The sequence below is a fragment of the Plecotus auritus genome (genome assembly GCF_963455305.1).
Source record: "Plecotus auritus genome assembly, chromosome: 6".
In the NCBI taxonomy this organism is placed as follows: Eukaryota; Metazoa; Chordata; class Mammalia; order Chiroptera; family Vespertilionidae; genus Plecotus; species Plecotus auritus.
This window is the reverse complement of record NC_137773.1, coordinates 172,871,812-172,896,332: the sequence shown is the minus strand read 5'-3', so window position 1 is coordinate 172,896,332 and position 24,521 is coordinate 172,871,812. Positions and strand designations below refer to the sequence as shown.

The 24,521-nt window shown below is 43.7% G+C and overlaps 1 protein-coding gene and 1 pseudogene across 3 annotated transcripts in view; both read left to right on the top strand.

The window, feature by feature from the left end:
- The window catches only part of CTDSPL (CTD small phosphatase like), a 111,557-nt gene that overhangs the window by 6,045 nt on the left and 80,991 nt on the right, over positions 1 to 24,521 (top strand). The gene's annotated exons all lie outside the window — the stretch shown is intronic.
- Positions 14,752 to 16,060, top strand: LOC308250636 (uncharacterized protein C3orf38 homolog; annotated as a pseudogene). Its single transcript has 2 exons — positions 14,752 to 15,184; positions 15,415 to 16,060. The product of its transcript is annotated as an uncharacterized protein C3orf38 homolog (transcript).

Here is a 24,521-nt window from a genome sequence, read left to right as displayed (position 1 = left end):
GCTGATGCTCTATTCACTGAGCAAAACAGGCTAGGGCTCATTGATTGTGCTTTGATAAGTGCTAGAACATTTATCTAGCACTAGATTTCAAATACCTTTTTTTTATTCTTTAACAAAAATTTTGTGGTGTTACATTTTACAATTAATACTATGATCTGTTCTGAGTTCATTTTTTTATAAGGTGAGAGACTTGGGTTCAATTTTTTGCCTGTGGGTTCTAATCACTTCAGGCACATTTGTTGGAAAGGCTGTCCTTCCTCTTCTGAATTTCTGTTGCATTTCTATCAAAAGTCAGTTCAGCATATTTGTATAGGTCTCTTTCTGGGGTCTTTGTTTTCTTTCACTGACCTGTGTGTCTTTACTCCTGCCTATACCACGCAGTCTTTTTTTTATTATTATTTCTTTTTTTTTGCTAATTCTCACCCAAAGATATTTTTTCCATTGATTTTGAGAGAGTGGAAGGGAGGCAGAGAGGGAGGGAGGGAGGGTGGGAGGAACATAGATGTGAGAGAGACACATCCATTGGTTGCCTCCCGTACTCACCCTGATTGGGACAGGGATCAAACCTGCAACCCAGGTATGTGCCCTTGACTGGGAATTGAACCCAGGACCCTTCGGTGCCTGGGCCAATGATCTAACCACTGAGAAATACCAGCCGGGGCTATAACAAACAGTCTTGACTCAGGGGTCCTCAAACTTTTTAAACAGGGGCCAGTTCACTGTCCCTCAGACCGTTGGAGGGCTGGACTATAGTTTAAAAAAAAAAACTATGAACAAATTCCTATGCGCACTGCGGGCCCCGGGACGAGTCGGCTGCTAAGCAGGACAGGCAGCGGCATTCGGCGGGCGGGATCAATGTCCTTGGCGGGCCGCATGTGGCCAGCGGGCCGTAGTTTGAGGACCCCTGGATTGTAACTAAATATTAAGTCTTAAAATAGTATAGATTGATTCCTCCAACTTTTGTTCTTTTTCAAAATTGTTTTAGCTGTTCTATTATTGTCTTTTATATAAATGTTACAATAATCTTGTCTATATTTACAAAAATCTTGCTGAAATTTTTATAGGAATTGAATTAATCCTGATTATCAGTTTGGGGAGAATTTACATCTTTACTATGCTGAGTCTTCAATCCATGAATACAGTATTTCTATCCATTTATTTAGATAGTCTTTTTTTTTCTTTATTGATTAAGGTATTACATATGTGTCCTTATCCCCCCATTGTCCCCCCCCACACACACACACACACTCATGCCTTCACCCCCCTGGTGTCTGTGTCCATTGGTTAAGCTTTATATGCATGCATACAAGTCCCTTGGTTGATCTCTCCCCCTGACCCCCACCCTCCCCTACCTTCCCTCTGAGGTTTGACGGTCTGATCGATGCTTCTCTGCCTCTGGATCTGTTTTTGTTCATCAGTTTATGTTGTTCATTATATTCCACAAATGAGTGAGATCATGTGATGTTTATCTTTCTCTGACTGGCTTATTTCACTTAGCATAATGCTCTCCAGTTCCATCCATGTTGTTGCAAGTGGTAAGAATTCCTTCTTTTTTACTGCAGAATAGTATTCCATTGTGTAGATGTACCACAGTTTTTTGATCCACTCATCTGCTGATGGGCACTTTAGGCTGTTTCCAAATCTTAGCTATGGTAAATTGTGCTGCTATGAACATAGAGGTGCATATATCCTTTCTGATTGGTGTTTCTAGTTTCTTGGGGATATATTCCTAGAAGTGGGATCACTGGGTCAAATGGGAGTTCCATTTTAGATGTTCTTTGATTCTTTCATCAGGGTTAGTATAGTTTTTAGCACACATATTCTGTTAATGTTTTGTTAGATTTTCATCTAAGTGTTTTTTATAAGTGATTTTATTATATTTTTAATTTTAGTGTTCAAACGTGTTCAGTATGTAAAACTATAGTATACTGTTTAGAAATATAATAGATAAAGATGTCATCAAATAACAACACAACACTTCTATTTCGTCATTTCTGCTTTGTATGCCTTTTATTTCTTTTTCTTGCTTTATTGCATTGACTAGAACTTCTAGAAGTATATTAAATAGGAATGGTGAGAATGGACATGTTTGTCTTGTTCCCAGTAAGTCTTTTACCATTAAATATAATGTCATGTGTGGGGTTTTTTGTAGATGTCTTTATCAAGCTGAAGAAGTTCCCCTAAATTCTGAGAGTTATTATTAAGAATGGCTGTTGAATTTCGTCATATGCTTTTTCTGCATCAGTTCATATGATCATATGAGTTTTTACTTTTAGTCTGTTAATATGGTAGATTACATTGATGAATTTTTTAATATTGAACCAGACTTGCATCCCTAAAGTAAGCTTCATGGTGTGGTATATAAATCTTTTTATATATTGGTGAATACTACTTGTTAATATTTTGTTAAGTATTTTTATACCTGTATTCATGAGTGATATTGTTCTGTAGTTGTTGTTTTTTTGGTTTTTTTTAATTGTCTTTATTTGGTTTAATATCAGCTTCATAAAGTAAATGGGGAAGTGTTCTCTCTACTCTTTTCTAGATGAGATTATGTAGAACTAGAGGCTCGGTGCACAAAATTCATGCACGGGTGGGGTCCCTCGGGGTGGCCTGCAGAGATCGGGCCCCAGCTCGCAGCCCCAGCTCGCACCCCCAGCCTCGCAGCCCTGCAGCCCCACCTGGCATCCCACCTTGGCCTGGCACTGCCCGCTCACCTGCTCCACTATCCCACTGCAGTCCCGCTCTCATTGGGGTCCATCGGGGCCGGCAGCACCTCCACTGCCACCCGCTGCCAGCGCCACATCGCTGACGCCTGCCATGTTCCGCACCGCCCCTGGTGGTCAGCACACATCATAGCGAGCGGTCGAACTCCCAGTCGGTCGAACTACCCCCTGGTCAGTTGAACTCCCACCCGAAGGGACAATTTGCATATCAGCCTTTTATTACATAAGGTAGGATTGGTGTTAATTCTTTAGCGAAATCATCTGGGCCTGGAAATATCTATTTGGGGGAGTTTTTAACTACAAATTCAGTTTTCTTAATAGTTAGAGAGCTATTCAGAATATCTCTTTCATATTGGGTAAGTTGTTACGTTTTTGTTTTTTAAGATTTTACCAATTTCATCTAAGTTGTCAAATATGTGTGTATATTTGTACTAGTAATTGCTCACAGTACTATTCCTTTGTTACCTTTCCATGCCTGCAAGGTATGAAGTGATAATCCCCTGTTTTATTCCTGATATTGTTAGTTAGTGTCTTTTTTTCATCTTATTTTTTTGTCAGTCTTGTTAGAGGTTTCTCCATTTTCTTGTTCTTTACAAAGAACCAGCTCTATGTTTCATTGATTTTTCTCCATTGCTTTTATGTTTTCAGCTTCCTTTATCTGTGTTCTTTTATTAGTTCCTTCCTCCTGCTTGATTTGGGTTTATTTTGCTCTTCTAGGTTCTTGGAGAAGAGCTTAGACTGTTGATTTGAGACTTTTCCTCTTTCCCAATGTGTTCATTTAGTGCTACAAATTTTTCTCTTAGCACTGCTTTTGCAGTGTCCTAGCCTAGACGTATTGGTGTGTTGTATTTTCATTTTTGCTCAGGTCATTGTATTTTTTTAATAGACCTTATTTTTCAGAGCAGTTTTAGGGTCACAGCAAAATGGAACAGAACGTACAGTTCCCATATAATGTTGACTACCCCACTAGCAATGCCATTCATATCCTGCCCCAGACTGTTACCTTTATTGTAGTCAGTGAACCCACGGTGGGTACATCATTATCGCCCAGAGTCCACATTTTACATAAGGGTTCACTCTTGGTGCTGTGCATTCTGTGGGCTTGACAAATGTGTGATGACATGTATCCATTATTATAGTATCATACACATAGTTTCACTGCCCTGAAAATCCTCTGTCTTCTGCTTATGCGTCCCTCCCTCCCTTCCCCAACCCCTGGCAACCCTGATCTTTTCAACTGTCTCCATAGTTCTGCCTTTTCCAGAATGTCACATGGCTGGAATTATAAAGTATGTGGCCTTTTCAGATTGGCTTTGTTTTTACTTACTAATATGCATTGAATTTCCCTCTTATCTTTTCGTGGCTTAATAGCTCATTGCTTTTTAGTGTTGAATAATATTCTCTGGTCTGGATGCACCAGTCACTTGTGAAGGACATCCGGATTGCTTCCAAGTTTTAGCAATTATGAATAGAGCTGCTATAAATAGTTGTATGCAGGTTTTTCTGTAAACGTACATTTTTTTAACTCATGTGGGTAAAAACCAAGGAGCACCGTTGCTGTATTGTATGGTAAAAATATTTTTAGTTTCGTAAGAAACCACCAAACTGACTTCCCAAGTGACATTACTATCCTTAGTTTTCTGAAGTTTAGTTATGATATATTTTGGCATGGATTTCTTTGTGTCTATCCTGTTTGTGGCTCACTCAGCTTCTTGAATTTGCAGGGTTATATCTCTTGCCAGATTTGGGAAGTTTTCAGCCATCATTTCCTGAAGTAATTTTCAAATATTGCCCTTTCTCTTCTTCTTCTGGGACTATGAGGACACAATTATTAGGTCCTGTGTTATAGTCCCACAAGTTTATCAGTACTCATTTTTTTTTTCTAATTTCTTTTCTCTCTGTTGATTCAGATTAGGTAATTTCTATTATTCTGTCTTCAAGTTCATTCATTTGTTCCTAGTCCCCTCCATTCTGCTATTAAGCTCATCCACATAGCTTTTTATTTCAGTTTTTGTACTTTCTAGTTCTAAATATTATATTTAGTTTTTCTTCATTCTTTGCATTTCTTTGCGGGGGGCCTTCTATTTTCTTCATTTAATTATGTTCCTAATTGCTTTTATCATAGCTGCTTTAAAATCTTTGTCAGATGAGTGCAACATCTCCATCCTCTTGGTGTTGGCATCTATCCATTGTCTTTTATTTGGTTTGAGATTTTCAGATTCTTTGAAGAGCAATTGGATTACAATTGAAACCTGAACAATGGAAACTCTGCATCTTATTTAAACCTACTGTTTTCGTTGGTTTTCTCTGACACTGATCCAGGAGAGAAGGCGCAGTACTGTCTTGTTACTGCCAGATAGAGGGAGAAGTCTAGGATTCCACCTGGACTCTTCAGAGTCACTGCAGGGCAAGGGAGCGAGTGCAGAGCTCCCACATGGTCTCTTCTAAACCGGGGTCCGGCCGGCATGGCTCAGTGGTTCAGTGTCGACCTATGAACCAGGAGGACATGGTTTGATTCCCAGTTGGGGCACATGCCTGGGTTGCAGGCTAGGTCCCCAGTGCGGGGCGTGCAGGAGGCAGCCAATCAATGATTCTCCATCATCGTTGATGTTTCTCTCCCTCTTCCTCTCCCTTCCTCTCTGAAATCAATAAAAAATATATTTAAAAAGAAATAATAAACTGCAGTGGGAGTGGTGTCATTACTACTAGGCAGTGATAAAAGCCCTGACTCTTCTGACATCTTCTCTGACACTACCCCAACAGGGCTAGTGGGTGCCTCCTTACACCCTGATATGGTCATATGGTTGGGGATGGGGCCATAGTGTGTGTGTGTGTGTGTGTGTGTGTGTGTGGTGTTAGGCTGCAGGAGGGCAGTTACTGTCTGAAAGTTTTGTCTTGCTTGATTGTCTTTTTACTAGTTTTTTGGTTACAAAGCATAGGCTTTTGAGGAGGCTCTTTGTCCGCAACTATTGGTTTTTCTCTATATCCAGCCTCTTCAGCTCTAAATCTGGGATACACGAGGCAGAACAAAAACCCAGGATTACCAACCACCATGTTTTTCAGATCTCACAGTCCCCAGCTAGTCTGCCTTCTCTCCACCTCTCAGAATCTCCTCCAAACATGTGCTGGATAAACAATGTTTTAGTTGAACTTAATGGGGAGGATAGGAACACATATGTCTCACTCCATCTTCCTAGGAGAAGGCACCTGGTTAACTTTTAGACCTGTCTAAAGTGAGTGTGCTAGGGAAGGCTGGCGTTGGAAAGTTATCGTTGTAAAGGTTTATTTCGACATTGTGCTCATGACCCGTGTGAAAGTCAAATTGAGTTAGTGCTTTGAGAATCCTGATTGTCCCCTAAAAAGAGAAAGATGATGATGAATTCCATCTGAAATCATGTAGCTCAGTAGGGCGTCAGTGGTATCTGTTATTTAACCAATCTTAAACGAATACATTCATGAGTATTGCTCTTAACACCAAAATTTTGGATCAGAATTCATGAGTATCCTGATTTAAATGCATTTTTAATCTCATATTCTGTTTGATTGGCAAGCATGTTTAAACCCGTGTCTTATCTTTCATTTTATTACTCAATAAAGAAAGAATTCACTTAAGTGAGTAGACATGTCTTCACGGGGCAAACTCAAAGGAGCTTATCTTTGGATTCAGCACTCCTGACCATAGACTGGGTTCACTGGCCAGTGACTGGAAAAGACTGGTTCCAGACTCTGCGGCCCCGGGAGCAGGCTGAGGGCCTCAGAAATTTACCGACGCTGTACTTGCCTGGAGTGTCCCTGGTTGTAGAGAAACCCCATTTGAAATGGCAGGACTTGGTTTTCAGGAGGGACCACACCGCTTCCAGTTTAATTGTGAGGTATGCGTTTGTTTATCTTTCTTCTAGTTTTATTGACATATAATTTATGTACTGCACTGTTTAAAAATTACAGCATATGGCTTGAAATGTGTCTCTGTTGTGAAATGATAACCACAGGAAGTTTAGTGAACACCCATCACTTCATAGTTACAAAAAAATTGTTCTCCTAAGAACTTTCAGGATTTACTCTCTTAGCAACGTTTAAATATACTATACAGTATTGTTAGCTATAGTCATCATGTGTGCGTTACATCCCCAATGCTTATTTATCTTATAACTGCAAGTTTGTATCGGGTACCTTCTGACCACCTCCACTCAATTCCCCCCTCCCACCTCCTGCCTCTGGCAACCACAAATCTGATCTCTTTTTCTATGAACTTGTGGTTTTTCAGATTTCCCATATAAGTGAGATAGTACAGAATTTATCTTTCTCTGTCTGACTTACTTTATTTAGCATAATGCCTTCAAGATCCATTCATGTTGTCACAAATGGCTGGCTTTCCTTCTTTTTATGGCTGAATAATATTCCATTATACATATCTCACATCTTCTTTATTCATTCAACCATCGATGGACACTTAGGTTGTTTCCATGTCTTGGCTATCCTGTGTAATAAAAGGCTAATATGCAAATGGACTGAATGGCGGAACGACTGGTCGCTATGATGCGCACTGACCACCAGGGGGCAGATGCTCAATGCAGGAGCTGCCCCTGGTGGTCATTGTGCTCCCACAGGGGGAGCATCGCTCAGCCAGAAGCCGGGCTCACAGCTGGCGAGCACAGAGGCGGTGGCGGGAGCCTCTCCTGCCTCCGCGGCAGTGCTAAGGATGTCCGACTGATGGCTTAGGCCCGCTCCCCATCAGGGAGGGGAGCGGGCCTAAGCTGGCAGTCAGACATCCCCCAAGGGGTCCCGGACTGTGAGAGGGCGCAGGCCAGGCTGAGGGACTCCCTCCCCCCGAGGGCCCAGATTTTGTACCGGGCCTCTAGTTGTAAATAATATTGTAATGACCCTGGGGGTGCAGATGTCTCTCCATGATAATTATTTCATTTCCTTTGGATATATACCCAGAAGTGAGGTAGGTGGCCTTTTCTCTTTTAATGATGTTGGGGGCTGGGAGCAGGGATATATGGCAGTGCTAGTGGGTTCACTGGGTCCTTTCAGCCAGGAACTGGCAGAGGTCAAAAAACACTCTGGCCACAAATGATTCTAGATTTACATTTGTTTTCTCACTCCCTTTGGCAGTAATGTATGGTGCCAAGATCGGCAGCATATAGCTACTTAAAAAAAAAAAGGAATATAAGGATTCTCTTGGATAATGTTGAAGGTATGATATATACCCTGGAACTTACTTTCCAGATCTTAAATCTTGGTTTATCAGACATTTAAAGTTCAGTGTTTTTAATTACCTTTCTTTTTAAAATGTACTTTCTTTGCCCTGGCTGGTGTGGCTCAGTTGGTTGAGCATTGTCCCATGTACCAAGAGGTCACTGGTTTGATTCCTCTTCAGGGCACATGCAGGTAGTGGGCATGTAGAAGGCAGCTGATAGATGTTTCTTTCTCTCCCTTTCTCTCTCTCTCTCTCTCTCTCTCTCTCTCTCTCTCTCTCTATCTCCCCCCCCCCTCCCTCCCCCCTCTCTCTCCCTCCCTCCCTCCCTCCCTCTCTCTCAAATCAATAAAAACATATTCTAAAAAATTTTTTTAAATCTACTTTCTTTAAATGGTTTTCTTTCCTTTAATCTTTTAACTTACATTTTCTGATTTTTTTTTAAATGAGAATGCATATTCAGTGCTTTATTTAAAATAAAGTTAAGCAAATATTTGCCTTTATGGCCTTGAAATAACATCACATAATGAAGCAAAGACTGGGGCACTGCTTGTAGCGCTGGGTTGGGATGTGGACAGTTTTCTATTTGGGATCGAGGCTGAAAACACTGGTGGCATAGTTCTGGGAAACCAGAGCCTAATAAACAGTGTTCTGTATGGATGCTGAGGGTTATGTAATCACCTAAGTAATAGCTCATTTTGATTCTGAGTAGCTGCTTCAAGATAAAAACTGAAAGGTCTCTTTGTAATTATAATTTGTGTGAAGGCTATTTGCCAAAATGTTTTTAAAATCCCGGTACTTGAAGCACTTTCAGAATTGAAGAGAGCTGGCTCAACATTTGATGACTAATACTATTCTTACCTTTCAAAACCTGTATTTAACCTCCTCTTCCCAAGTTTCAGGGTATCTTGAAGAACAAACTGCTCCACCTTCTCAACAGGGCTTGAATAAGTGTAGCCTTTCAGTACCAGAGAGAAGTCAGAATTCCAATAACGATTCGTACTGTACTTTAAATCGTATGTAAGCTCTCCCTCTGCATTCTGATCAAGATTTAGCTTTCGTGCTTAGCATCTCATAAACTTGTTCTAAGTACTTGGCTCACTCCTGTGCAGGTCAGACACAGTGACTTTAGTTCCATCGACTTCAGTCAGAGCCCTATTTCCTTCCCCCATTTGGAGGAAATGGCTCGAAGTGTTCATTTTTGTTCTGGTTAGAACAAATACATTTCATAGCAGTCATCACACAAGTGTATAATGTGAGAGTAGCTGTGGACTCTGTCAAGTGTATAAGCACTTACTGGGGAGCATTAATTTTTCCGCTCTACCGTGTACCCTGATTCACTACCACAGGCCTGACTTCTCTCCTTGAACTTGAAGTCGTTTAAATTCAGGTAAAGTTAAATGCAATAAAAATTATTATTTTTGGTGTTACCCGAGGTTGCAGCGTTCTGTGGTGTTTGGACAAACTCACACAGCACCATCAATGGAGAGAGTATGACCTGTGCCCTTTGCTGTTACCGTCCCTCTCCACTCAGCCCCCAACAATGACTGGTCTGTTCTTTTCTCCGTCATTTTCTGCCTTTTACAGAATGTCGTCTCAATGGACTTGTTACCAGAGAATCCAACTCCCCGGTAGCTTGTGGGAGTGAGGTTCTTGCACTATCTTCAGAAAACGAGTGTTCTAAGATTTGCACGGCAGGATGGGATGTGGATAAAGATCTTATTGCCGTGGAGTTACATTGTTCAGGTTTCCGAGTCCCCTGCCCCTTAAGCCAGTGCTGGACAAGGTGCAGCTGGGGTTCCAGCGGAGCCAGAAACAAGGCCGGGGGCCAGCGCTTCCGTTCCATGTGGCAGCCGGGTGTCGTTCGGCATCTAAACTGAAGTGCATGAGTCCACGTGTGGAGTCCACCATGGCCGTGCGCCGAGGGGGCAGAGGGGAGCGTGCCTCCACAGGAACCACGGGCGCTCTGGAGCCTAGACAGAGAGTGGCTCCTTTGTCCAGAAGGGTATATATTTAGATTTTGTACACTCATCCTGGCCACACTCATCCTGGCCACTAATTTGTTCCCAGGTGTGACTGGCAGACAGGCAGGCACCTTTTCCACGTCTCTCAGACCTCACTGGGCATGCTTCTAAACGGCCTTTGTCCAGTCTCTCTCCCCATTGATCAGTGAGGAACACACTTGGAAAATGTCAAATGCAGCTTGTTGGCAAAGCTATAGAAATGGCCTGCCTATATGTAGTCTTCCCTCTCCTTCTTTTCTGTTAAACAATAGCCAGGTTGTTACAACGGCATCATTATCACGCAGGGTGTAGCGTTCGAGTTTGGGTTCTTTTACTTAGTATAATACTTTCAAAATTCAGCCGGGGGTTGTATGCGTCAGCCGTGTGTTGCTGTTGCTGAGTACTATTCAACTGTAGGGATGGACTACAGTTTGCAAGTGAATGTTTTCACTTTATAAAAAAAAAAAAAACCGCAAGTCGTTTTCCAAAGTGGTGGTACCATTGTGCATTTCCACCAGCAGTGTATGACAGTTCTAGTCGCTCTGCATCCTTGTCCGTTCTTGGCACTGTCAGTTTCTTATTTGAGCCATTCTGATGGGTATCTAGTGGTTATCTTGTTATGGTTTAAATTTGTATTTCCCTAACAACCGAGAGCACTGAGATGCTTTTTTATGTCGCCTGCCATGTAAGTTCTTTGGTGAAATGTCTGTTCAGATTGTTGCCTGTTTTTTTAAAAGCTGGATGGTTTCACATCTTATTATTTAGTTTGAAGGTTGTTTATATATTCTAGATACCACAGTACTTTGTTGGATTTTTGCAAGTATTTTCTCGCAGTCTTGTGGTTTGTCTTTTCATTCCCTTGGCAATGTTTTTCCCCCCATTTTTAAACCATTTTCAAGGGCACAATTCAGGGGTTTTAAGTACATTCAGATTGAGCAGCTATCACCACCATCCATCTCCAATACTTTTTTCATCTTGTGAAACGGAAACTCCGTACCCGTTAAATAATAACTCCCCATTCCCCCTTCCCCCTAACCCTCAGCCCCTGGCAACTACTATTCTTTCTCTCTCTGATTTTGAACACCCTGGTATCCCATATCAGCAGAATCATACAGTATTTGTATTTTTTTTAATATATTTTTATTTGTTTCAGAGAGGAAGGGAGAGAAAGAGAGAGATAGAAACATCAATGATGAAAGGGAACCATTGAAATCATTCATTGGTTGCCTCCTGCACGCTGGACCGAGCCCGCAACCCAGGCATGTGCCCCTGACCAGAATCGAACCCGAGACCCTTCAGTCCACAGGCTGACGCTCTATCTACTGAGCCAAACCAGCCAGGGCGAGTATTAGTATTTTTATGATTGGCTTATTTCACTTAGTGTAATATCCTCAAGGTTAATCGATGTCAGAGTTTCTCTCCTTTTTAAGGCTGAATAATATTACATTTTGTGTGTGTATATATAGTATATACATTATAATACATAAATATTTTACATATTATGTGTTTTTATATGTGTGGTTTATAAAATATACCACTATTTGCATACTTGTCCATCCCTCAGTGGACACTTGGATTACTTGCATGTTGAGCCATTGTGAATAATGCTGTGAACATGGATGTACAGAGAGTGTTTGAGTCCCTCCTTTCAGTTCTGTTGGGCGGGTACCCAGGAGTGGAATTGCTGCATCAGATGGTAACTCTGGGTTTAACTTTCTGAGGAGCAGCCACACTGTGTTCCACGCAGTCACCTCATTTTCTATTCCCACCAGGTCCACAGGGTGCTAGCGTCTCCACTCCTCACCAATACTTGGCATTTTCTGTCTTTTTGATAGTAACTATCCTGATGGGTGTGAGATGTTAAAGATGTGTTTTGAAGACCAGAAATGGAGGTTTATTTGTTTACATATGGATGTCCAGTTGAGTCCACATCCGTTATTGAAAAGACCATTTTTCTCTGTTGTATTGCCTTTGAACCTTATTAAAAATCAATTGACTGCATACGTGTGGGTCTATTCTGGACGTATTCTCTCCTTAAATTTTGATCAGCCTCCCTAATGGGAAGCAGTGCTAAGCTTAATATAGTACCAGCCCTCCCTCAGAAGTAACTTTTGGGTCATGATTTAAGCAGAAGAGAAGATGAAGACATTTTGCAATCTGGCAGGGCAGACTTACTCTGCATTTTGCAGGGGTGGGGGTGGGGGCTCCGAAAGATAAAAGCTATGGTGGCTTCCTCCACTCTTTTTTTTTTTTAGGAACGAACCCAAACAGATTCTGTATAGTATATCTTTTTCAGGCTTAAAATCGGGGCTGAGAATTTCTTCTGCAGAAAGCTAACACCGAGGTACAAGATAAGATAAATAAGCATTTGAGTTTAAAATATAGGCTCCCGTAGTTATACAATAGTGTAAAAATAGTGACTATCTTGATGAAGGCTAAGAGAACAAAGGAATCGAATATCACTAGAACAGAAATAAATGTGCTGAAGTCCCAGCTCCACAGAGAGGGCCTGGGCTCGGGGGGGGGGGGGGGGGGGGGGGGGGAGGGGGGGGGAAGAGGTGCGTCTGCGACCTGAAATGGTAGGGAAGGGCCGAGCTCATTCAAATGGTAGGGAAGGGCCGAGCTCATTCACTGGTAGCTGGAGTTCTTTCGCCACCCGTTAAATAAGCCGGGTGTAACTTTTCTGAGAAGGAAACCCTCATCCAGGTGGTGTCGCCGGTTTGTATAGAGAACGCAGTTCTGTTTGCCCCTCCTATGAAGACGTCCCTTAGCAAATACCGTAGAGGTGACCAGGGTCTCAGAGATGGGAAAGAACGACGGGGCACATTGCTTACATTCTTTCCTATCTTCCTACCTCCTGTCGGGGCTCTCATTCCAGCTCTTCCGTGGTGAGGCTGCTGGGTGTACGTTTCTAACGCACCGCTCTGATCCTGTTGCTGCCTGATCACGCTGTTTTTCAATGGTTGCCCATGGGACCCGAGATAAAAACATGACATTTCACAGCTGCAGCCCTTCAGGGCCTGGCCCTGGACTACCTGTACAGCCTCTTCTCCGGGCATCTCCTTTCCTGCTGTAATGGACGGACGGCTTGCTGAGCCCAAAGAGGCTCTGCTTTTTCACTCCACTGGTCATGTACTAGTTCTTCTTCCCGGGATGACTTTTCCTTTATGTGCCTCATGGATTCCTCGTCATCCTCTAAGATCCAGCTCAAAGGCCACCTGCTCTCGACAGCTTCCTGCACTGCCTGAGCTGGAGGCAGTAAGTAGAGGATAATGCTCAAGGGCAAGGGCACAGGCTTGGGTTTCAATTCCAGGCCCATCACTGATGAGTTGTGTGAACTTTGACAAGTTACTTAATCTCCCCGAGCCTTGATTTTAGTTTATAGTTTTTAAGATTTTTTTTTATTGACTTTTAGGGAGAGAGAGAGAGAGAGAAATATCAATGTGAGAGCGAAACATCGATTGGCTGCCTCTTGCAGGCCCCCAACTTGGGATTGAGCCCACAACCTGGGCATATGCCCTGACCCAGAATCGAACCAGCAACCCTTCAGTGTATTGGATGGCACTCAACCAACTGAGCCACCCGGCCAGGGCTGAGCCTTGATTTTATAGGAGTAAATACCTCAGAAGATTATTATGATAATTAAATAATATAATACATATGCATTATATAAGTATTTAATAACCATGTGTTCATGTTAACATTATCTTTAACTCATTGATTCAGCAAATATTTATTGAGCACCCACCACATGCTCTTCACCTGTACCAGGCGCTTGGTATGCACAAATGAATGAGGCCTGGCCAGCCACGTATTTCAGGTGCTCGTGTGCAGTCCTTTAAGAAGAAGGTTTGCAGAGCACCGTGGAAGCTACCATTTATTTTGTGGCTACCATACGCCGAGCACTTACGTGTGCATCTCGGGTCATCCTCCAACAACCTCCCGCTGGAGGTGTTATCATTCCTGTCTCACATCTGTGGACACTGGCTCTCAGCGAGGGTAGGTAACTTGGCTGTGTGATACAGGAATACCTACCGAGTAGTACAGGCAAGAGTTAAACCCAGCCTGCCTGACTCTATCAAAAGGAAACTTAGCAACTATTTTGGAAGATTTTATAAGCCCTTTGAGATTTGCATCTTGAAAGGCACAACCATATTTTCCCAAAAGATGCTCCTTTCTACTTCTGCCAGAGGCAGCCTGCTCGGCGGGATAAATTCTAGGGCTTACCCGAGATGACAGGCCACGTCTCCTTACAACTCACGTTCTGTTGTTTATATAACAAACGCTGTTTCCTCGAGTCTCGCTAGTAACTCCTCAGCCTCTTCCATATTCACCTGAATAGTAAATATGAGAGAACTGGAAGTTTATAGGAAAGGTCAAGAATCCAGTAGCTTTTCTCTCTAGAATTCTGGAAGAAGTGGTAGGCTTCACTCATCACTTACACACTCTGTCCAGGTGTGTAACTAAGTAAAAGCAGAGTTTTAAGATGTTTTTAGTTTTCCGCAACCAGCTGCCTTGTGGAAGGTGGATGTTCCCAGTGTAAACGTGGTGCCCCCCTAAAGTGAGATCCGTGAGACGCGGCTCTGCCCTGAACAACAGATTGACCTCATTGGCGATTAATTCTGCCCAAGCGTTTGGAATACCCGAGGCGCTTTGGGGGGGACCCGAAAGGCACTTCCAGTGCCTGTTGCTGAGGTGCTGGCCCCATAGACCAACAGGAGCGACATTATTGTCATCATCCTCTTCCCCCTTCCTGGGAATCAAGTTGTCCGGGCTCAGCTGCCCAGGTCCTAACCTGCTCGGCCTTCTGGATGATGATGAGATCATGGATGACGATGAGGTCATGGATAACGATGAGGTCATGGATAACGATGAGGTCATGGATAACGATGAGATCATGGATAACGATGAGATCATGAATAATGATGAGATCATGGCCCTTATGCGACACCATCACCAACTGCCTGGTGCAGACTGAGGACCGCCAAGATGCCATTCGTGCGATATTCACGTACAGTCAACTGTAGAAGAACTCCTGAGATGCACAAAGGTCTACCAAGATGTCATATTTAAGTGCTTGTCATCACAAGGGGTTATTATACCTCCAGCTCCTGAAAAACAATCTTAATCCAGCATGCAAAGGGTTACTGGAAAAAAGCACTTACATCTGAAATTGAAGGAAACCCCCGAGCCAGTTAAGACCTCTGAGGACATTAGACTCTTTCAACAGCAGGAGAAAGAAGATTTTAAAAAGCTGGAATAGCCCGGCTTCTGTGGCTCAGTTGGTTGAGCGTCCTCCCATGCACCAGGAGGTCGCCAGTTCGATTCCCGGTCAAGGCACATGCATGGGTTGCAGGCTGGATCCCCAGTAGAGGGCACGCGGGAGGCAGCCGATGGATGTTTCTATCTCCCTCTCCCTTTCTCTCTCTGAAATTAATAAAAACTTTTTTTTAATTTTAAGCTGGAATAGTTGATTTTTATTGATTAGGAGAAGAATTCTGTCACTGGTTCTTTGAACTTCTTAATCCTCAGAATACTTTTCTTGCACCCCCTCAACATGATTGGGGGCCACAGCACTTCTGCACAAAATGCGACAGACTACCAAGGAGCGGAAATTGTGAGCCTTCACCTGCTGTCCCTCGTGAAAGAAGGACATATTTTTTTCAATGCCAACCTTTATTCCCACAGATTGAAATGTGCTTCTTCTTCCCATCATCTGGCTATGGTTGGAGTTGCTGGGACTGTCCACTGAGGGAACACTTATTTGGGCATTTTTGAACAAATTTTTGGACTCATCTGCTGCTCTTTTATGGAGAATACTTAGAAAATCAAATTTATTGGTCTGAGAATTATTGTAGGTACTTGCTTCCCTTGCTCCTGGAACGTTAATGAAACCAGCTATTCATTTGAACCAACTGATCCAAGAGGCCTTTTATAATGTAATTTTATGTGGTACCTACAAAGTAGGACATAATATAATGTAAGGCAGGCCTTGGCTAGCAGAACTGGACCAACTGTTATGTAGTGGAAATGAGATGTTGTTGAGCAAAAGAGAACTGAGTTCACTAGTAAATTACCCTGTAAAGCATCGAGCACTGATGTCAGTCTACACCAGGGGTCCTCAAACTTTTTAAACAGGGGGCCAGTTCACTGTCCCTCAGACTGTTGGAGGGCCGGACTATAGTTTAAAAAAAAAAACTATGAACAAATTCCTATGCGCACTGCGGGCCCGGGACGAGTCGGCTGCTAAGCAGGACAGGCAGCGGCACCCGGCGGGCCGGATACATGTCCTCGGCGGGCTGCATGTGGCCCGCGGGCTGTAGTTTGAGGACGCCTGGTCTACACAGAAACTCCTCCAGGTACTACATGGGCATATTTGAGTTGAAATACCTTTTTTGACTACAGACTTACATATTATGCGAACACTTGCCTCTCTCTACCTGAGTTGCAGCAGATGTTCTGAAGGCTTAATGCAGTTCATCAAATAAATCCCACTGTAGATATTTTAAAAGAGATGTTTTTAAGAAGAAAATGGTGCTAACAAGGCTCTTAAGGATGTTTGGGTCCCATTGTATTGGTCATAGTTATTAGTGGCAAACACATACTCCACTTAAACTATTTTAGTCTGACAGGAGTTTGTCTCAAGAGTTTAGTGGCTTGTAGATCACCTCTGATGGCCAAAGAGTCACATTTGGCTGTTTTCACAGCCAGGAAAAAAATGCTTAACGGTACCTTAGCACTATTCTAGTAAAAAAAGACACTGCTGCTTCCACCTGCTGAGGATTGAACTTAGAAGCTTCAACCTAACAGCACTTATTCTCCCTTAAACTTGGTGCTCTTTTTCTAGGGACTGCAAGAAATAAAAGAAAACCAATTCTTATAGGTGAATTTGACTCTCTTTAGGTATATATACTCACTTTAGGAACTGAGATGAGATCTAGTTAAAAGAGGTCTTATAAAAACAAAACCCTAGATAAACAAATTGAGGCATGTTTAAACAATGAAATCATTTATAACCAGTAAAAGGAATAAACTAGAGTCACATCTGTGAATATGCCTAAAATGGAAAAATGTAATGTTGAACCACAAAAAGCAGGTTCAATAATAACACATACAGTGGGATAGCATACATACAAAGTTTGAAAACTTGCAAAAACAGTTCCTATATAGTACATGGATATATGCATATGTTATAAAGCTATAAAAAACATCCTTAAGAATGGTAAGTTCACACTAGTAATTATTTCTAGAAAGGGAGGAAAGAGAATAGGATCAGGGAAGGGTACACAGGTAGCTTCAGTTGTGTTTTTAATGTTTTGTCCTTTTATGAACTATTTTCTGGAGACAGATACAGCCAAATGTTAAGATATGCTAGATCTGAGTCACTGAGTAGCCTAACATATAGTTGTTTGTTATATTTATTCTCTGTACTTCTCTGTATGTTTAAATATTTCATAATTTTAAATGTTAATTCTGGACTTTTGAGTATTAAGATACATTTCTTTTAATTGAGTATTAAGATACATTTTTTAAAATATTACCTTGGAGAAACCAAGATGGCGGCATAGGTAAACACCTAAACTGCTGCCTCGCACAACAATTTCAAAACTACAACTAAAAGACAGAACGGACACCATCCAGAACCGCAGGAAAGCTGACTGAGTGAAAATTCTACAACTAGAAGGAAGGAGAAAAGCTCACAGAGAATTGGAGGTACGGCAAAGGGTCTTGGTGCGCGCAGAGAGGAAGGGCGGCGGAGTGCCTGGCTGGCTTTCTCTGGCGGAAGGGGGAAGGGAGCCCCCGACCGCATTGAACCCCAGTTCTGACTGCACTGAACACCTATTCCGGGCGAGCCCCTGGGGACCCACGCTCTTGTGGGGGGAGTCTGGACTCTCGGGCGGAGACTCGGGAGCCGGGGAAGGCGGAAGACTGAAAGTCCGCTCGCGCCAGTGCGCACAAAGGCTGCGGGAGGCTGCCACAGGCTTTCCCTAGCGGAAGGGAGTGAGAGGCTCCTGACGGCACAAAACCCCAGTTCTGACTGAAGTGAGCCCCAGTTCTGACTGCAGTGAACCCCAGTTCCAGGCGAGCCCCCGGGGACCCACGCTCTTGTGGGGGGAGTCTGGACTCTCGGGCGGAGACTCGGGAGCCGGGGAAGGCGGAAGACTGAAAGTCCGCTCGCGCCAGTGCGCACAAAGGCTGCGGGAGGCTGCCACAGGCTTTCCCTAGCGGAAGGGAGTGAGAGGCTCCTGACGGCACAAAACCCCAGTTCTGACTGAAGTGAGCCCCAGTTCTGACTGCAGTGAACCCCAGTTCCAGGCGAGCCCCCGGGGACCCACGCTCTTGTGGGGGGAGTCTGGACTCTCGGGCGGAGACTCGGGAGCCGGGGAAGGCGGAAGACTGAAAGTCCGCTCGCGCCAGTGCGCACAAAGGCTGCGGGAGGCTGCCACAGGCTTTCCCTAGCGGAAGGGAGTGAGAGGCTCCTGACGGCACTGAACACCAGTTCTGACTGAAGTGAGCCCCAGTTCTGACTGCAGTGAACCCCAGTTCCAGGCGAGCCCCCGGAGACCCACGCTCTTGTGGGGGGAGTCTGGACTCTCGGGCGGAGAATCGGGAGCCGGGAAGGCAGAGGACTGAAGGCACACATGTGCTAGCAAGGGCAAGGCTGATGGGAAGCCAAGACTGAGACTCCACCCCATCCAAGCTGAGCACAGAGGCTATTGCAATTTGGCAAGTCTAATCCTATAAGGCTGTCTCCAGCACCGGACTTCTCCCAGCATAGACACAGCTGATCCTTACAGCCAACTGGCCTGGAGGTCAATTCTTCCCAGTGATACCAACAACAATAAAGACTTAATTACAACAAGGCTGTACACACAGTCCACAAAGGTGTGCACCAAGAGTGTCCACCTCAGGTTAACTGGGGAGGCAGACCCACTGGGCCAAATTGGAAACCTAGCACACAAATCTAACAACTCAGGGAAGCAGTGAAAATGCGGCGTCTAAGAATCAGATCACAAACGAAAGAAATGGAGGAAAACAAACGACTGGATATAGAATTCAAAACCACGGTTATAAGGCTTTTTAAGAATATCCTAGAAAAGGCCGATAAATATAACGAGACCCTCGAAGAGATGAAAAAGGACCAACTAGAAATTAAACATACACTGACTGAAATAAAAAATATTATACAGAGACCCAAAAACAGACAAGGGGAACACAAAAATCAAGTCAAAGAATTGAAATACAAAGAAGCAAAAAACACTCAACCGAAAAAGCAAAAAGCAAAAAAAAAAATCCAAAAAGTTGAAGATAATGTAAGAAGACTCTGGGACAACTTCAAGCGTACCAACATCAGAATTATGGGGGTGCCAGAAGAAGAGAGAGAGCAAAATACTGAAAACCTATTTGAAGAAATAATGACCGAAAACTTCCCCCACCTGGTGAAAGAAATAGACTTACAAGTCCAGGAAGCCCACAGAACCCCAAACAAAAGGAATCCAAAGAGGACTACACCAAGACACATCATAATTAAAATGCCAAGAGCAAAAGACAAAGAGAGAATATTAAAAGCAGCAAGAGAAAAACAGTTAGTTACCTACAAGGGAGCACCCATACGACTGTCAGCTGACTTTTCAACAGAAACTATGCAGGCCAGACGGGAGTGGCAAGAAATTTTCAAAGTGATGAATAGCAAGAACCTACAACCAAGATTACTCTACCCAGCAAAGCTATCATTCAGAATTGAAGGGCAGATAAAGAGTTTCACAGACAAGAAAAAGCTAAAGGAGTTCATCACCACCAAACCAGTATTATATGAAATGCTGAAAGGCATTCTTAAAGAAGAGGAAGAAGAAAAAAGGAAAGATAAAAATTATGAACAACAAATACATATCTATCAACAAGTGAACCTAAAAATCAAGTGAATTAAAAACTTGAGGAACAGAATAATATGGTGAATACAATAGAATCAGGGGCATAGAAAGGGAGTGGACTGATAATTCTCAGGGGGAAAGGGGTATGGGGGGGTTCATAAAGAGACTGGACAAAAATCATACACCTATGGATGAGGACAGTGGGGGGTAGGTAAGGGCAGAAGGTGGGGTGGGAAATGGCTGGAGGGGAACTATGGGGGAAAAAAGGAGAAATAATTGTAATAATCTGAATAAAGATTTATTTAAAAAAAATAAATAAATAAAATAAAATAAAATATTACCTTTTTTAAATATATTTTATTGATTTTTTTTTTTTTTACAGAGAGGAAGGGAGAGGGATAGAGAGTTAGAAACATCAATGAGAGAGAAACATCGATCAGCTGCCTCCTGCACACCCTCTATAGGGGATGTGCCCGCAACCAAGGTACATGCCCTTGACCGGAATCGAACCTGGGACCCTTCAGTCCGCAGGCGGACGCTCTATCCACTGAGCCAAACCGGTCAGCACAAAATATTACCTTTTTTCCATAGAGAGGAATTAAAAAGAAGTGGTAAAAACGCAGTTACTGAATTCCATCAGTTCTCTTCCCTCTAGGAAAGTGTTCAGGAAGGTATCCAGAAAACTTGGTCATTGCGCTTTCGCAAGGGGCTTAAGCGGTCCTCAGTGCTGGCTCAGGCTTTGCCAGGTGTGTGAGCTGGAGCCAGAGCACACCCTGGTCCTATCATGTTTCTCTCAGGTGACCTTCCAGAGGGTGTCATGAGCGCTTGGTCTGGAGCCAAGTGGGCTTTGTGTAGAGTTCTGACCACAAAAGTCCATGTTGGCTTAAAACGTTCTGTTTACAAACGTGTAGTCAAAGAGCTGGGGTGTCATCAAAGGAATGATTTGCTTGACTTGCCAGTTCTGCCCAGTTATCGTGGGAATTCACGGGGAGGAATAAAGGCACTGAAATGTTCAGTGAAGTCCTCTCTGTTAAGCAAAGTGAAATCCCATTGGAAGGAGAACAAAGAAATGTGTGAAATGCAGAATCAAGAGGAGTCAGTCCCCTTAAAAGAAATCAACGGAAGGAGTGTTTGAAGGCTTGTGGCGTCCCAGCCCAGAGGCCCCCCACCAACATCGGACCTGCTGGGATTGCCATGTGGCCTGAGCTCTGGTTTCCCAGTGGCTATGCTGCCTCCAGCACTAGTTTGTTTTTTCAGCCCAGGAATTTTGACATGGAGGCCACAAATCCCCCAGCGGTCCGTGAATAGACTTCAGAGATAGTACATCTTCATTTTCATTGACCTCTGACTAAAATGTAGCGTTTTCTCAGTTCCGGAGGTAACTGGCCACAAACAGCTGTGGTATTAACAGTGCCTGCACCTTCATCTTTATGTCCAAAACAGACTGGCCTGTGATGTTCTTCCCTTTGCTTGTCCTTGTGAGGTGTTGGTGTCAATGTTATGCTGGACTTAAAAATAAATTAGAAGAATTTGTGTGTGTAAGGTTAGTGTTATTTCTTTCTTCGGTGTTTGGCAGAATGCATTTTGAAGCCCTTTGAAGGCTGGAGGTATTTTTGTAGGAAGGTTTGAAATATAGATTTAATTTACTTAACAGAGGCAGGCCTATTCAGATATTCTATTTCTTCTCAAATAAGTTTTGGCAAGTTTTTTTTTTCCTAGGAATTCGCCCGTTCCATCTGCATTCTCAAAACAATGGGTGAACGTTATTCAAAAGAGCCTCATCTTTTGAATGACTGGAATCTGTAATGCTTCCGCTTTGTCATTTTGGATATTAAATGAAATTTGGAAACATTGCCAAAACTTAGGGTTCTTAAGGACAACCACTGATAGGAGTTTAAATTAGTTCAATCTTTCTGGAAGACTGTTTTGCAGTGTATAGCAAACATTGTAAGAAATAGGTATATTATATCCAACAATCCCTTTTAAGGAACTTGTCATAAATAAATAGTTTCACGAATTCAAAAATATTCAACGCAGCCTTCTCTACAGAGCAGAAATAAAACCCTGCCTGGGAACTAATAGGGGATAGAGGAGTGATTAGGTTGTTTACATTTGCTAGAATGCCTTTTGTGGTTCCAAACCGATGACACGGAGAAGGGTAAAGCGCTGGGGAGATGTTGCGGGCTCCCAAGAGCAAGTCATAGAAGAACATGCGCAGTGTAACCTCTGCTGTGTCAGATACATGCTTCCATATGTGAATGTTTACATAGGAAATAATTTGGAAGCATGGTCATCACATTCCTAACAGCGGTTATCTGTGAGGGGTAGGATGTTGGGTAATCGTCGTTTTCTCTGTGCTCGTCTGCGCTGTTTAAATTGTTTGCATGAACATGTGTCGCTTTAACAACTCTAGCGAAACTTTCTGAAGAGCTTGGCAGTAGCAAGAAGAGGAGAGGGTGTTAGGAGGAGGGAGTGTCAAAGCATTTTTCTTGCATGATGGCGGAGAGCTTGAAGTCTACAAGAAAGAAGGAATTATCAACCAAGTTAATCCTTTAGAAGGCCAGGAAGACACAGAAATTAGCCTTAAAGGGACAGGACAACATATTTTTCCAGAGAGAAGGAAAAGATGATTAGAGGCATGCAAAAGTTCACAGCCGAAGAGAAGGGAAAATAAGAATGTTCATAACGCATGGCTGCCAGTATCTTAGTGAAACAAGGTAAGATCATTTGCCATGAGTGAAACGTGGTAAGGGTCTCCAATAGAATTGGCAGTAAGATTGGGGTTCAGTGGAGTGTGGACAGCTGAGCTGACCTGGGTGCCTTACTTGTGTCAGGGAGCCCCATGGTATGCTGGGCAGTTTTTCTCTAGTCGGTACCAGGCTTAGCAGAGCTTCAGAGGATACTGATGAGGGCCGTTTAAATAATTGGCCTCAGAATCCAGGGATGCTTGGCAGGGAAATCGAAAGAGAACCAATGACTGGATATTTCGTTGGAATCTGGCTGGACATCCAAGAAATCAGAAGACGGGTGTCCATGATCAAAGTGGGGTCTCAGAGCTTGCCATGTTATAGGAGTTCTGGGGGCATGAAGGTCTGTTAGGTGGCCGTGGGCGTACAGGAATGGTCAGAGAAGTTGCGCTGGTCAGCGGGTTGTGATGCTGGGAGGTTCAATTGTCTTCCTCTCGGATGGCTGCATTTCCCAGGATGATGACAAGAATTCTTTGGGAGAAGAAGATGTTGAGGCAGGTACCATGAGATTGGCTTCAAGGAGAGAAAGAAAGCTAACTCCTCAGAGACTGCTTGGTGAAGAGAGGGGTAGAGTCCTGGCCTGGAGCCACTGGGATAGCAGGGAGTTTACTGACCTCAGGCCAGGACCCTGGGCTGTCCGGCCGGCGTGGCTCAGTGGGTGAGCATCGACCTATGAACCAGAAGGTCACGGTTCAATTCCCAGTCAGGGCACATACCCGGGTTGCGGGCCTGATCCGCAGTGTGGGACTTTGCAGGAGGTAGCTGATCAATGGTTCTCTCTCATCGTTGCTGTTTCTATCTCTCTCTCCCTCTCCCTACCTCTCTGAAATCAGTAAAAATATATATATTTTTAAAGGCAAAGGAGAAGGAATGTTCAGCAAAGGGACAAGAGGTATGGGGTGCAGAAGAGTTGATTAAAAAACTTGAGAAAGGGGGATCTTAAGAGAAACAGTCTAGTGAGAGGAAGGGTTAAGCTGCCAAGGGATGGAGATCAGTTTGCTGGCTTCCCAAAGGAAATGCTGAACTGTATGTTTCTCTTTCTTATCACAGAGCAGTATCAGCTCGCTGCAGAGAGAACAGAAACTACAGATAAGGAAAAACAAAAACAAGTAAAACTAAAAGAACCATAACAACTACCCAGATCCCAGGGTCCTGGAGCTTTGCCACTGACATGTTCTCCCCTCCTGGTCCCACTGCCACAGATGCAGGTCCAGGCCACATCATCTCTAGAATAGGCCTGTGCCCTGGGTCACAGATGTCTCCCTCGCTGAGTCACCAGGCCTGTCCCTCCCACGTTTCCCATCCTGCATAGGTCACCCAGTCATCTTCCCAAAACACCACTTTCCATTGTCGCTACCTCGCCTCCCTGGCTTTCAAGGGCTTCTGTAACCTGGAGCCATCTTCCCTCCCCACCCATGTTTCCAAACCTTGTCCTTTACTCAGACCTGCTTTACTTCCCTCCCAGCTCACTCCCCCTCCACCCTCACACCTGGTCTCTCCCCTCGCTCTGATGCCTGGCCTATCAGGATGACCACCCCAATCCAGATTCTCCCCGCTGTCAAGGCCCAGTGCCCTACTCCAGCCCACACTGACTGACAGTTGCCCTTCCAGGTCTTCACCTGACCACTCCTTTTAGGACCTCATCAGTTCTGTTTAAGTAACACTCAGGTATGGTGCGGATACTTAGGAAGCGCAGGATTCAGAGCTGGGAGGAACTTAGTCCCCTGATCTTACTGATGGGGTGCCTCAGACTCACAGAGGCCAAGGGATGTCCCCAATGTCCACCCGCAAGCTATCCATAGAACTGAGACTAGAACCTTGGTTCTCAGGTCTGAATGCTACCTGTTGAATTGAATATGGCTCTTCTCTGATGCCTGACCTGAAACCCCAGAGACCCTAAGCAATGGGTCAACAGTGCTTAGAATACAACAGAATTTCCTGGGGTGATTTCTAAAAGTCTAGGTTTCTAAGCTCAA